Genomic DNA, 13,414 nt, shown 5'->3' with positions numbered 1-13,414 from the left:
TCCCCCAAGCTCTGCAGGAACCAGCCCCCCATGGTCAGGACTTGGTCAGTAACCTGCCAGCTTTCCTAATTTTTCCTCCCGTCCACATCAGGACCAATGAGAAAAGACGAATATGCTTCCCAAACCAAACACAGAAGACGGCCCGCTCCCAGCTTCCTCAGGCCAACAGCCTCCAATCAAAGCAGCGCTCAAGGCTTCCCCTGTTTTCACTGTCAACCTTCCCCACTTCCCTGCCTGCCTTTGAGTCTCACCCGAGGCTCATGATGGTGGCTGGTTCCCTTGTTACAGCCGGCTCTGAATAAAGAGCCTCTGCCTGCTCTCAACTGGGCGGACTTTACTGATGTCCACAGCCCATACGCATAACAAAGAAGTAAATTATAGAGCATGTTCTGCCCTTGAACTGGACCCCCAGTCCTGCCCTCAGATTATTCTTAACACAGCAGCCAGAGTGATCTTGTTAAAATCGTAACACAGGGCTTCCCTGGTGGCGCAGTGGTTGAGAGTCCGCCTGCCACTGCAGGGGTCACGGGTTCGTGACCGGGTCCGGGAAGATCCCACATGCCGCGGAGCGGCTAGGCCCGTGAGCCATGGCCGCTGAGCCTGCGCGTCCGGAGCCTGTGCTCTGCAACGGGAGAGGCCACAACAGTGAGAGGCCTGCGTACCGCAAAAAAAAAAAAAAAAAAAAAAATCGTAACGCATAGTATTTAACACCATTGAAAGAGCAAAATACACAGCAGGGTAGGAGGGGTCTGGAAAACTAGGGCCAGGGAAGGGGGTTCACCAATGCAACAGGATTGTCAGGGTGGGCCTTGAGGAGAAGGTGATGGAGGAGCAAAGACTTGGAGGTGGGCAGCTAGCCATGCAGATGTCCAGGGGAAGAACACTCCAGGCAGAAGTCGTAGCCTTGAGGCAGGAGTGGGCCTGAAGTGTTCCAACAGAGCAGGAGGTGGGGTCAGAGATGCCGGGGAGACTTGGCATGGATTCCTCCACGTTGGAGGAGTCCACCTCCTTTGTAGGTCGTGTAAGGACTATGACCTTTACTCCAAGGCCAACGGGGAGCCATTACAGAGTTTTGAATAGAGGGGTGACTCGTTCTGATTCACGTCTTAATGGGATCACTCTAGCTGCTGTGTTGAGAATGAAGTGCAAGGGGGTGAGTACAGAAGCAGCAGCCCAGTGAGGGAAGCTATGCAGTCCTCCAGGTACAAGAAGATGGGGCTCCGACCAGGGTGGCAGAAGTGCAGGTGGTGGGAATGGTCAGGCTCTGGATATATTTTGATTATGAGCCTAAAGTTTGGGAGACACCGTGTTAGTGGCTTTCTTCTCCCTTTCCCTCTTCCCTCAAAAATACAGACATCTTCACAGATCCAGGAAGCAAACTGTGGTCCTGGTCACCCTGACAGCCCAATGACCATCACGCTGAGCATGGATGCCCTTCCACACACACTGGCCAGGAGCTGGGGTGCCAGCGGGGCAGGTCTGCTCTGGGTGTCTCCCGTGATACCCTGGCACTGCTGGTGAGTGACAGCTCCCCACATAAAATGTGAGCAATGATCACTTCCTTGATCTAACTCTTAGCAAACAAGAGGGAACTTAAACTGGGCTCAATCCTTCCCCGGGACCATTTAGCATCACATATCAAAAGCCTTAAAAAAAAAAAGCTGCATAATCTTTGACCCAGCAATTTCAAGTAAAGAAATTGGGCTGAAGGAAATAAACAGACAAGCACATTACAATGTTGATCTCAGCATTACTGACAGTGGCAAGACACTGAAAACAGCAACAGGAACTTGGTTAAACAAATAATGACATATCCTTATGACGGACTACTACGTCGCTATTTAAAGTCATTTTGGACAGAAGGTTTAATGGCGTGGGGAAATGTGATATACTAAGGTTACAAAACCTTGGTATAATCTGTACAATCTGCTCCAAATGGTGGGGGAGGGGGTTGGGGGAGGGGGAGTAGAGTTATATGTGGACTCAACATTGGAGAGAAAACCAAAAGGCTGGGAGGAGCTACCTCTACATGGCAGGATCATGGGTCATTTTCATGTGTTCTCTGGGTTATCTTAGGTTTCTAAAATTTTCTGTTGTTTACCGGTACTACTGGTGTAATCAGAAAAAAAAAATCACATGAAATAAAAACATGATAAATGTTATAAAATTTTCAAAGTAATATTTATCCTAGCAATAAAAATAACTACCTATTCCACAATGTGTCATGAGGTTTAATTAGTTTGAGGACATGAAAGAAGCCTGAAGAGGACAATGTAGTACGTGGAACTGGAATCTTTCTGTGACACTATGAAAATGACCAGTGTTTATTTACTAGGTCTAGTGTCCCCCTGCAGCTTCCACCACTGAGGCCACCACAATACCGACAAAGAGATGCGCAGATCTGATGGACTGCACTCACTCCGATACTCCACGTGTGGTAGTCCTGAACTTGGGGAGATGAGAAGGAGGAGGGAGCAGGAAGGAAGATCAAAGTTTTAGAACCTGTGGGCCTTCAACAAACAGCATCAGCATCTCCTGGGAGCTTATTAGAAATGCAGAGTCTCAGGCCCACGCTCCCGCTGACTGAATCAGAACCCATGCTTGGAAGAGTCCCCAGGCAGTGCCCATGCATGTTAAGTTTCAAAGGCCCTCTCCAGAACACAGCATGTTTTCCCAGCTTGGGGCACGGGGGTGGGGTGTGGTTTGAGATGATCTCAAGTAGGAGGATTTCTCAAGCAAATATTAATTACCTAAAAGATGTAAAAATCACCCAAACCATCCACAGGTGCAGAGTCTCCGAGCCTTTGGGCCATATCAGGACTCTGGCACCAACCCTGAAGAGCTACTTCCATCTCATTAGCCTTTTACAGGAAGTGGAACAGGATCAGGCATTCCCTTTTCTACCCAGGGAATCCTGAGGCCCCGCTGCCTGGGTGGAGAGCTGTGCATGAATAGTTAATAGCGCTCTGCCCAGAAACAAACATAAAAGGAGCAAAACCAGGTCAAAGCAGTATCACATCTCCAGGCGAGGGCTAGGCCTTTCCTAGCACTCAGAACATAACTGTGTTGGAACAAGAGGATAGGCTGGGAGACAAGGCTACTTTTCCAACCCTCGAAGATGCCCCAGTTTGCCAGAAGGCCCGGGGAAGGGGTGGGAAAGAAGCCTTGATTGCTATATCCGTAGTCCCACGGCTCAAATAAATTAGGTCACCTGCCTCATACATAAATTCCTCAACACAGGATCACTTTACACTTCTTTGAAGAAGGGAGGAAACAAACCTGTCACGAGGCTCTACACTCTGCAGCATTTCTCAGTCTCGGCTACACCTTGGCATCACCTGGGGAGCTTTGCAGAGCTCTGATGCCTGGGTCCCAGCCAGAGCCGTTATAGGGCACTCGGAGGTGGGGCTGGGGTGCTGGTCATTGGTAAGAGTCCCCAGGTGATGCTAAGGTACAGCCAAGGCTGGAACTCGAAATCTAGCACCTGCCGACAGCTCAGAGAAGCAGGTAGAGAATGATTCTGACCAAGCTGGTGCAGAGTGGCAAAGGGACAGAGCTGGAATCAGAACCAGGATGTTTTTTCCGCTTCTACAGGCACCTCCATTTTCAGAAGGCAGGGATGCCAGAGGTCCTCTCGGAGTCTGACCTGCAAAAACCTGAGTAGGCTTCCTTGAACCCTCCCAAGCACCCAGACTGCCCCCCAACACACATGCACACCTATGTCCACCGCTGAACTACGATAACAGTTCAGTCAAGGCTCTGGAAGGAGGAATCACAGGACCAGGAGGTGAGTGGGTGAGGAGATAACAGGAAGGAAAAATAGCGATGCCAAGAGCTGCCATTCACACAGAAGACGCTGCCTGTGAGGCACTCTACAGGCTTCACCAACCCCACACCAACCCTTTGAGGTAGAGACTTCTAGTTTCCATTTTATAAATGAAAAAAAGAATGTTGAAAGCTCAGAGAAGTAACTTACTTGAACTCGTACAGCTACCAGGAGACGAACAGCGAATTCAACCCAAAATCCATTCGCACTGACTACTGTCTTACATGGCTTTAAAGAGTACTTAACTGAAGTACCTGGGAGAACCATCCGTAGTGGAGGAAAAAGAACTCATGACTCTGGTGACCCTCAAGAAGTTACTCTGAAGGCTCTGGAAATAACGATGCTCATTCAACAATGACAAGGCCTCACAAAACTGCCACATTCTTTCATGATAATCCTCTCAACATCCCTACCCAGTAATCATTATTATTCCCAATTTATGTATAAGGAAACTAAGGCGTGGAGACATTAAGTAACTTGCCGAGGTCCCACAGCAATAAAGTATCAGGATTGGCAGCGGGGCCATCCACAAATCCAGGGTCTCTTTCAAGCTACCAAGAGGGGAAGTGTGGGAGGAGACCTTTCAAGAGGGCAAACAGTGAGCTGGACCACAGCATCCTGGATACTTCCTGGAAAGTGTTTCTAGGCCGAGCAACCCTGCCTCTGTCACTCTATCAGGACTACTTTTTAGTTAGGCATCTTTTTGCTATAATCATTCAACCTGCATAAAAGGAATGTCCACTTTATTTATTCCTGGAGAGGGACGAGTGCATGGCTGGGAAATGTTGAGGGGTTTACACTGGATTAGGATGAAGTGCATCCCAGGGAAACCAATACACAAAGGAAAACGGCCCAGGCAGCAACAGAGCTTGCCAGCCTGTACCAGAGACGGCGCATGACTCAGCATCAGCCAGGAATCGGTTGAGTCCCAGCTCTGCAAACCCGAACCCACGTGACAGGGACAAGTCTTGCAACCACCAGATGCCACACTCCTTCATCAGGAAAGCAGGGATCCTGCCAACCTCCAGAGAGCATCCTGGGGGACAAAGTGGCTGACGTTCTCAATGGCCCCAAAGTCACCTGCGTCATTACTTACCTGTGTGTGCCAGGTGTTCTGCTGAATGAACACTTAATCCTCACAGCCGTGTGATATGAGATGGGCTCCGCTGCTTTCCCGATTTCACAGATGAGGACTCTGAGGCCCAGAAGGGTTGCCCGAGGTCACACAGCCAGGAGGTGAGGGTCAGGGTCTGACCCAGTTCTTTTGGGCTCCAAAGCTGATGTTCTCCCCCAAAACTCCAGGCTGCTTAGTCGTAATCACCTCGGAGCGCTCACCGTAGAAACTGACTTCAGGGTCTGTAAAGAGCAATTCAGGTTGGATGCTAGGAAGCACGTCCAGGCCTTGACGGCAGACAAACACTAGACAGGATAAGCCAGAAATTCCAAACTGCTAGAAAGGGCAGATTAGGAACAGCTGGGAGTCCCTGACCGCACAGCACAGGGGAGAGCACAGGGCCCCGGGGGGGCACACAGTTGTCAAACTTTATAGGTTAGTTCAGTTAAAAAAGAAAAAAAAAGTAAAATAAAATAAAACACACAATTTAGGGGAAAAAGCTAAACTGATTCTCTCAAAATCATCAAAAATTCTATTAATTCACAGGTTACAACGTTTAATACTTTGTCTATTTCTTTTCAGCCCTGTTTCAACAGATGTCTGCTTTGAAAAATATATTTGGGATTTAACAGTAGAGTGTTCAGTATTTTTCTAAACATAAATTGTATTGTGGCATTTTCCCATGACACAAAAAACATGTCAGAAACAACATTTAATCTTTGTATAATATCCCACTACTTGGCTCTGACATATTTTACTTGTCCAGTCCAATTGTTTTTCTTCTTTTTTCACCATTATAAATAACACTACAATGAACATTTTTATTCTTACATCTTTTCTGCCCATCTCTGATTATTTTCTTTGGCGAGATTCCTAGAATTGGAATACTGGGATAAGGGCAGTAAGTGTTTCTAGGACTACTGACAGTTATAGCCAAATTGCTTTCCTAAAAGCGTATGCTAATTTGCTTTCCACCAGCAGCAAAGGAGAATACCTGTCTCCCAGCACCTTCTGCAGAATCTAACATTGTCTTTCAAACAATCTTGGCTAGTAAGCGAAAAATAGTAGCATGAACCTGCAAAGAGGCACAGAGACTTTAAATAACCTACCTCTAGTCATAGAACTCCTACGTGGATGAACAGGGATTTGAACTGAAGTCTGAGCTCCAACGGGTTGGGTCCCTACCCACCACCCAGAAGGACCCAGCCACAGCTTGGGTTATATAATGGCTGTCCAATATCAGGTATCCTTTTAGGCTATTTTACATGAGAGTTCCAGAAGGGCAAGGACCTTTGGCTTAGCCTTTGATTATCCCAAGCTTCTAGACCAACAATGTCCAAAAGAACTTTCTGCGATGATGGAAATGATCTGTATCTGGGCTGTCTGATAGGGGAGCCACTATCCTCTCTTGAGTGCTTGAAATGTGGCTAGTGCAACTGAGGAAATGTATTATTAATGTGACTTAATTTTAATTAAATTTAACTTAACTTGTGACTAGTGACCACCACCTTGTACAGCACAGCTCTGGAGTCACCTAGTGTACCACCGAGTATTTATTAAGTGACAAACTCATGGAGTCCCCTAATGTCACCTACCTCTATCACCCTTCCTGAAAGGCAAGAGTCTGCTTCTTCTACCCTTATTGCTGTGTGTCCATTTGTTCTCTCAGATGCAGGGTTAATGCTATTTATCTGCCGTGTGGGGGTGATGTGAAGATCAGCTAATTAATGTGTGCAAAGAGCTGCACTGCTGACTGGTTCTCAGAATAACTGCACGTTAATAAAACGTTTCAATGACCAATACTCATCCAGAGGCCAAAGCAGGGCTGGGTTTATTTAGTAAAAGGCTGGTTTCTCTGACTCATCCTGAACCAGATCCTTCCACTGTGGCTCTCATCAGTGCAAAGTCCTTTTATTTGATAGATTTCACCAATCAGAAGATACTGAAATTTACCTTCACCATGGTTTTGATGTCACAGTTTGATGAATACATTAATAATACAAACAAGACTGGGGAGGGCGGATATTTAACCAACTTGAACAAATTGCTTTTAAGCTCTTAGGCGCTTTAATTGCTTGCATGATAATGAGGCAAATTTTTAAATGTCTTGATCCACTCTTAGGTAGGCCCAGTAAAAGCACCTCTAAAGGGAAACACTTTGCTAAGCACTCAGTTTTAATCATGTGGCATTCTAGAAAGTTACAAAGTTGCCACGCTAAGAAAAATAAGGTATGGGGGCCAAGAAGTGTATGATCAAATGCTGGGCCTTGGTGTGTGCCCCTGGGCGGATGGCTTAACTTTCTGAGCTTGTCTCCCCATCCAGAACATGGCCCGGAACAGCAGCTACCTGACACACAGAAGGCACTCTGTTTTGCTCCTGCCCCATCCTTCCACTTCCTGGACAACCACGGGATGAGAGGATTGACAATGTCCCTGCCCACCCTGCCTGGGGAAATGAAGATGCCAATTCTCAAAGCCCCAAAGGCAAGAACGGACACATCCTTTACAACACCAAACCATAAATATAAGACCGTTCCCCCTGACATCTGGAGGTCACTATTATTACTTTCTGTATTAATGTCAGAGTAGGAAGCAGCTTGAAACCTTGCTACTCCAAGCTGGACTATGGACCAGCAGCAAAGCATCCCCTGGGAGCTTGTCAGAAATGCAGATTCTTGGGCCCCAAGAATCTTCAGACCTACTATAGACCTACTGAATTAGAACCTGCATTGTAACAAGATTCTTGGGTAAGGTGTGTTCATATTAAAGTTTGAGAAGCACTACCTAATAAAACATCAAATCTACTCTCCTCTCCCAACCTAATTTTCTAGAGAGGGAAACTGATTCCAGGAATGGGCAAGTGTTTTACCGGAGCCATAAGTATTAGCTCCAACTCTTTGGTTTGACTTTCAAAGAGTTCAAAGACCAGACTTTTAGAAATCAACAATCATTCCACAGCGAGAAAATGGGGTCTTTATGAGACAAACATCCTTAAAACCTAGGGTTCTTGACAATTATAATGAATACTCAATTGCATCTGATATGCTTTCCCTACCGTGGGCCCAGGGCACAGGGCTACTTCCATCCATTGGCAAAGCAAATGCAGGACTCAGGGGACAGGGACGAGGGGACACGGAACACCTGCTCTTGAGATCCTGCTACATTGATGTCCTGTTTCCTTTTTGTTTTCCAAATGAAAGAAAAGCCCCAATTTGAGGTTTGGAATGTGACAAAGAACAAAAATATTCTCTCACCTTCCCTAGTGAAACTGGAGTGGAATCAGTATCAAGGCAGCATCTAAAAACACTTGTCAGAAGTCAGAGTCTGTGACCAGCAAAGTGGGTTTCCTTTATGGTGACCACACCATCAAACAATGTTGAGGTGTCCTCTCCATCCTATCTAAAGGAACTCCTGATGTCTCCTGCTGAGCCTGGGGACACCTTGGTAATGGGAGGACAGGACTTCCCCCACTGGCTGCACGGAACCCTTTGTCAGGTGACGAGTCATCTAACCACAGGGAACAAATCTTTTCTGGGTCACAGAAATCTGACACGTGATAGAGGAAGGCTGACAAACACACCCTCAGATTGAACTGGCCCAGGCAAGGATGGGACAAGAGTAGAGCCCAATTACTACCACTTTGGAAACAGCAATATAGGCTTTTTTTTTTTTTTTTTTTTGTGCCCAGGGATCATGAAGTGAGACATTTAGGCTGACCTTCCCAATAAATGCTGTGCAGGGCAGGGTGGGGTGGGGTTAGGAGGGTGGATAAGCTTACTGTGGGGTGGCTTCCTTACTAAGCTTTTCTAAGGCTTCTGAACCAAAAAGAAAAGAAAAGAAAAGAAAAGAAAGGCAGGGGGGAATCCAAATGCAAAGGCACACTCACTTCTCTGAGGAACTGTTTGTCGTTCACCAGGGAGCCAGCCCCACCTACAATACAGAGACACATATTTACATATTTCAACTCCATTGCTGGCTGAAGGGCTACAGAGAGTGAAGACTCATTCGAAGAAAAATGTTCTTGGAAAAAAGATTTGCCTAACAGTTTAGCAGAACAGCTCAAAGTTATGCAAATCCCCTGCTTGAGGTTTGTTTCTCACCCCTACCTTCCTCTACTACCTAAGCTCCCAAGAGGGATTGCAAAGTAAGCTGTCATAGTCTGGTTAAAAAAATGAAGTAGAAATCACAGTAGACCCTACTGCTTCTCATGTGTGACAGAAGTCTCACCATGGCATATGCCTCTGACCCTACAATCCCACTTTCTAGGGATTTATCTTAAGGAAATACTAAAATTACACAGTGTGTACAAGAATAATTACTGCAGCTTTGTGATAATAACAAAAAAACTAAAAATAAACGAAAAGTCAAAATTTGGGTACTGTTCAACTAAATGATGCCATGTTAAAGCACTGGGGTTCTACGTGGCCATCAAAAATGTTGCCATTGGGGGAAAAGTTATAACATGGAAAGATTTATCATTAAAGGAAAATAAACATTCAAAATATTGTAACTATGATCTCACTTTTTTCTACAGTCAGAAAGAGAAGTCACAAGGTACAACCCAAAATGTGGTGAAACATTTTCTTTTTGCTTTTCTCTATATTGTCTTACTTTGCTACAGTGAACATATATTGCTTTGGTAATTAGAATAAAGACAATAAAAGTCAGGAAAATAACTGTGACAAAGTAAAAATATATAACCTACAGAGGACTAAGCCTCTACATGTACAGTTTCATTAGAAGCTTTCCTTATGGAAAACTATAAATTCAGGGATCCACGCATGTTTGGTTCCCTGGGAACTGGGGCATGTGTCACTTTCAAAGTGGCCCCCATAGCGGTCTGTCAGCGCAAAGTAAAGATGGAGCGATTTAGTTTTCAGTTACAATAAGCCAGGCTGATAGACCATGTAAGAACGCAGGTAAAAAAAAAAATTGGCCCTGAAATTGACGTTGATTTACCCTGCTAGGCTCTTGGAATCAAACCTGCAAGGAGGTGATTTAAATCCCATTGTTCTTATGTTTTATGTTTTACATTTCTGGACGTGGGAGAATGTATTGGGACAGGAACAGCAGGAGGGTTGGGGTCCAGGTAGAGCAGCCGTTCATTAGAACTATACCGGCAGCTAAGTACCCAGATGAGGATTGTACTGTGCGCTTAGTAGGTTTCATTTTCCTTCAAACTATGACATTTAAAGAGTGAGCAGGCATCTCAAACTGAGTCCCTTGCTTGTGTTGCCCAACAGTATCTTGAATTCTTAATCACCTTCTTTCCCATATTTGTAATTTTTGATCTGGAAATATCAGGTTACGCAACATGCCAACCTGCACAACGATGTAATTCTGTCAGAAAAAAAAGGACTCAATGAGGGAGAAATTCTAACAAAACTGGAAATGACTTTTCTAAGAAAAGAGAAGATATTTTGGTTTCAAGCATTTGAGCTGTTTTTAAATAGACTGTGGATGCAATATTGCTGGTTCTTCTGGGGCTGTTGAGTTCCCTGCCCATTCCCCACCCTCAAATGCACAATGTTCCAAAGGGATGAAGGAGGTGGGAGGGAATGACCATCTGTGAATGGCCTGCAGCGTGTCAGAGGTTTTATGGACCTTAATCCTTACAGTGTTGTAAACCAGACAATATCTTCCTATTTTACAAGCAAGAGAACTGAAGTTCCAAAGGTAGTTTGCCTAAGGCCACAGAGTCATGACTCCCCTCCAGAAAATTAAGGGGTTAAAGTCACATCCTATCAATTTACTGCCACAAAACCAGAGAGGGTTGAGGAGATTCTACGACCTAGAGTCAGATCTATTGGAAGAGAGCCTTTTGGAGACCCGAATCACCCACCCTTACAATACCCAGCCTTCTACTGCAACACTCGTTTCTACGGAGTTCACTACCTCGTATTCCAGATCGTTCCATTCGCTTCTAGAACTGTCTTCTGATGGTTCTTTTTAAGGCTGAGCCTTGATTCTGCCCCCTGGGCCCCCGCACTGAGCAAGGCTGATCCCGTTTCCCCCACAGTCCATCAGGATGATTCACTGGCCTACTGCCCCCATTCCACCCCCCTTCCGCCCCAAAAGAGAGGCCTTGATACTAGCAGGCTGACAGATGAATCCAAGAGACCTCTCTAGAAAACTGAACCTCTCCGTCCCTGACAACTTCCCCACCACAGAAGATGGCGAACTCACACACCAACCTGCACACTGCCCCCACTCCAAGACACGTGGTAGGAACAAAACCTTCCCTGAATTAGTCCCCTAAAACTATATGAACGCCTCAATCCTAAGTCCTGAAGAACGTGGGGACGTCCAAATATCCAAACATTCGCAAAGCAGGGCCGAGAGGAGACACACATTCACCTCAGGATATCAGCTCCGACTGGTCCAATTCCACCAGGTGAAAGGACTTCCCATCCTCACCGTCACCACAGAAAACAGATTGCTTCTCAACGCGCCCTTCTAACGCCTACGAAGAGAGGAATCTCCTTTGCCAGATGACTGGCCTCGTCGCGCACCTCCCCTCCCAAGCGCGCGCGCGAACACACACTCGAGCGCGCGCGCGCTTCCACTGCCACCACCTGTGAAAACATCTCTTGTAACTTTGGCGAAGAGAGCTCCCGGCAAAGCTGAGCGGCAGGGCGCCGGGAGCGCGCCGGGGGTGGTGAGGGTGGAGGGCCGGGCGAGGAAAGGGGAGGGACGCGCCGCCTGCACTCCGCGCCGCGGGCTGCAACTTGGCCTGGAACGCGGCGGTCTCGGCTCGGGTTTCCCGCCCCGGCCCCGCCCACCCAGCGGCCCAGCTCACGCGGACTGCGGCTCGGCTCGCTGAGGAGCCTCAAGCCGGGGAGCACGGGCAGACGTCTGGGGGAGCGCGACTGGACCTCGACCCGCGCAGCCCACCGTGGACCCCCGGAGGCTGCCTGAGGGCGGCGGGGAGGAGGGTAGCGCGGGGCCAGCGCCGAGGCGAGGGGCGGGAGTGCGCCGCCCCTGAGCGCAGGGAAACAGGTTGCTGCGGAGCCCCATACCCTCCCCGCGGCCGCCCCGCCGCGACCCGATTCCCGTCCTGCCCCGGGAGCGAACCCAGCCCCTCCAGGGCGCCCTCCACCTTCCCGGACCCCCGCGGCCCGGCCCCAGCCCGGCAGGCAGCCGGGTTAAAGGCGCCTTCAGCAAGGTCAAGGCGAGGCCGGCCGGCACCTGGGGATTTTTCCCAGCCGAGCAAGAGCTTTGCAATCGCATTGTTAAGGATCCTGGCAGTGGCAGGAAATCCGAACGGCCCCACAGGTCTGCGGGAGGGAGGATTTATTTTACAGCGCGGAACACACTCAGACAGACCCGAGATTTCGGCGGGGGGCGGGGGGGAGGGGATCCGAGGTTTCCGGAAGATGGAATGTGGCAAAAACAAAAATTCCCCACCCGTGCACGCCCCCACGCCCCGCCTGCGGGAGGAGGGAGCTCAGGGCCACTGTGCCCCTGGCTTCAGCGATCTGCAGGGCACTGGCAGGTCTGGGGCTGCTTATCCCGCTATGGACGAAAAATAAGATTTAAAAACACTCTACTATGGTTTCTCTATCAAAGACCATCAACGTGCTGCAGGCGGCAAAGGGCAGCAGCGAGATGTGGAGAATAAACAAAACAGAAGCAAATTGCTGTCCGCGTAGCAGAGAAGCGAGGGGGACGGAAGCCATACTCGGCACCCGTCCCCATTCCATCAAAGCCGGCCTAGCCCAGGAAACCAGGAATAGGTACCTGATGGTGGCGGGCTCTGGCAGAGGCCAGCACTCTCCCTCCGAACCCCGCGCCAGAGTGGGCCTGCATTGCTGGGATGCTTGGCATCTCGGGGGGCGCGGGGGACCAGGCATAGCGGGCAGGTTTCTAAACATGAAGGGAACTGCGTGTGGCAGATGGGGAGGAGGCGCTCGGAGAAGCAGAGAAAAGGGCCTTTGGGGTTCCCCAGGACACAAAGCCAGTTTCCTCATACAGCATTCCCTGGAAGGCCTCCCAACACCCCCAAGGGGAGGCTTGGGTCCTGTAAACTCAATGGATCCTGAGTTCCGACCGGCTTTTTCTCTCTGATCAATCCCAGATCCTTTTCCCAGTCCCTGCCTCGATCTTCGGTCCTTTAGGGACAGCAGCATCGGCACCCAACGCCCGTGGCAGGAGTGGCGAGGCGGCTCTCTTGTCTGCTCCCGGGATAGGAGCGCCCCGGTACTTACATTCCTCAAGCAGGCAAACTTTCGGGCTTGTCTTTCGCGAACAGGGGGCTCGCATCACGGTTCCCGGTAATCACTGAGGCAGTTTATGTTATTGCCCGCGATGCCATTTGGCAGATCTCCCGGCGTGCGCGGCCGCACAGCTCAGCACATGGGCACCCTTTCAGCCCGGCGCTCGAATCCCGAGTGTGCCCCGCAGCCGCCTTCCAAAAGTAGCGCAGCGATCTCGTGGTCTAGTCAAATACCAAGACTGCAAGCAGGACCCGGCAA

This window comes from Leucopleurus acutus, assembly GCF_964270905.1.
Source record: "Leucopleurus acutus genome assembly, chromosome: 8".
In the NCBI taxonomy this organism is placed as follows: Eukaryota; Metazoa; Chordata; class Mammalia; order Artiodactyla; family Delphinidae; genus Leucopleurus; species Leucopleurus acutus.
Note: the sequence above shows the minus strand (reverse complement) of the source record.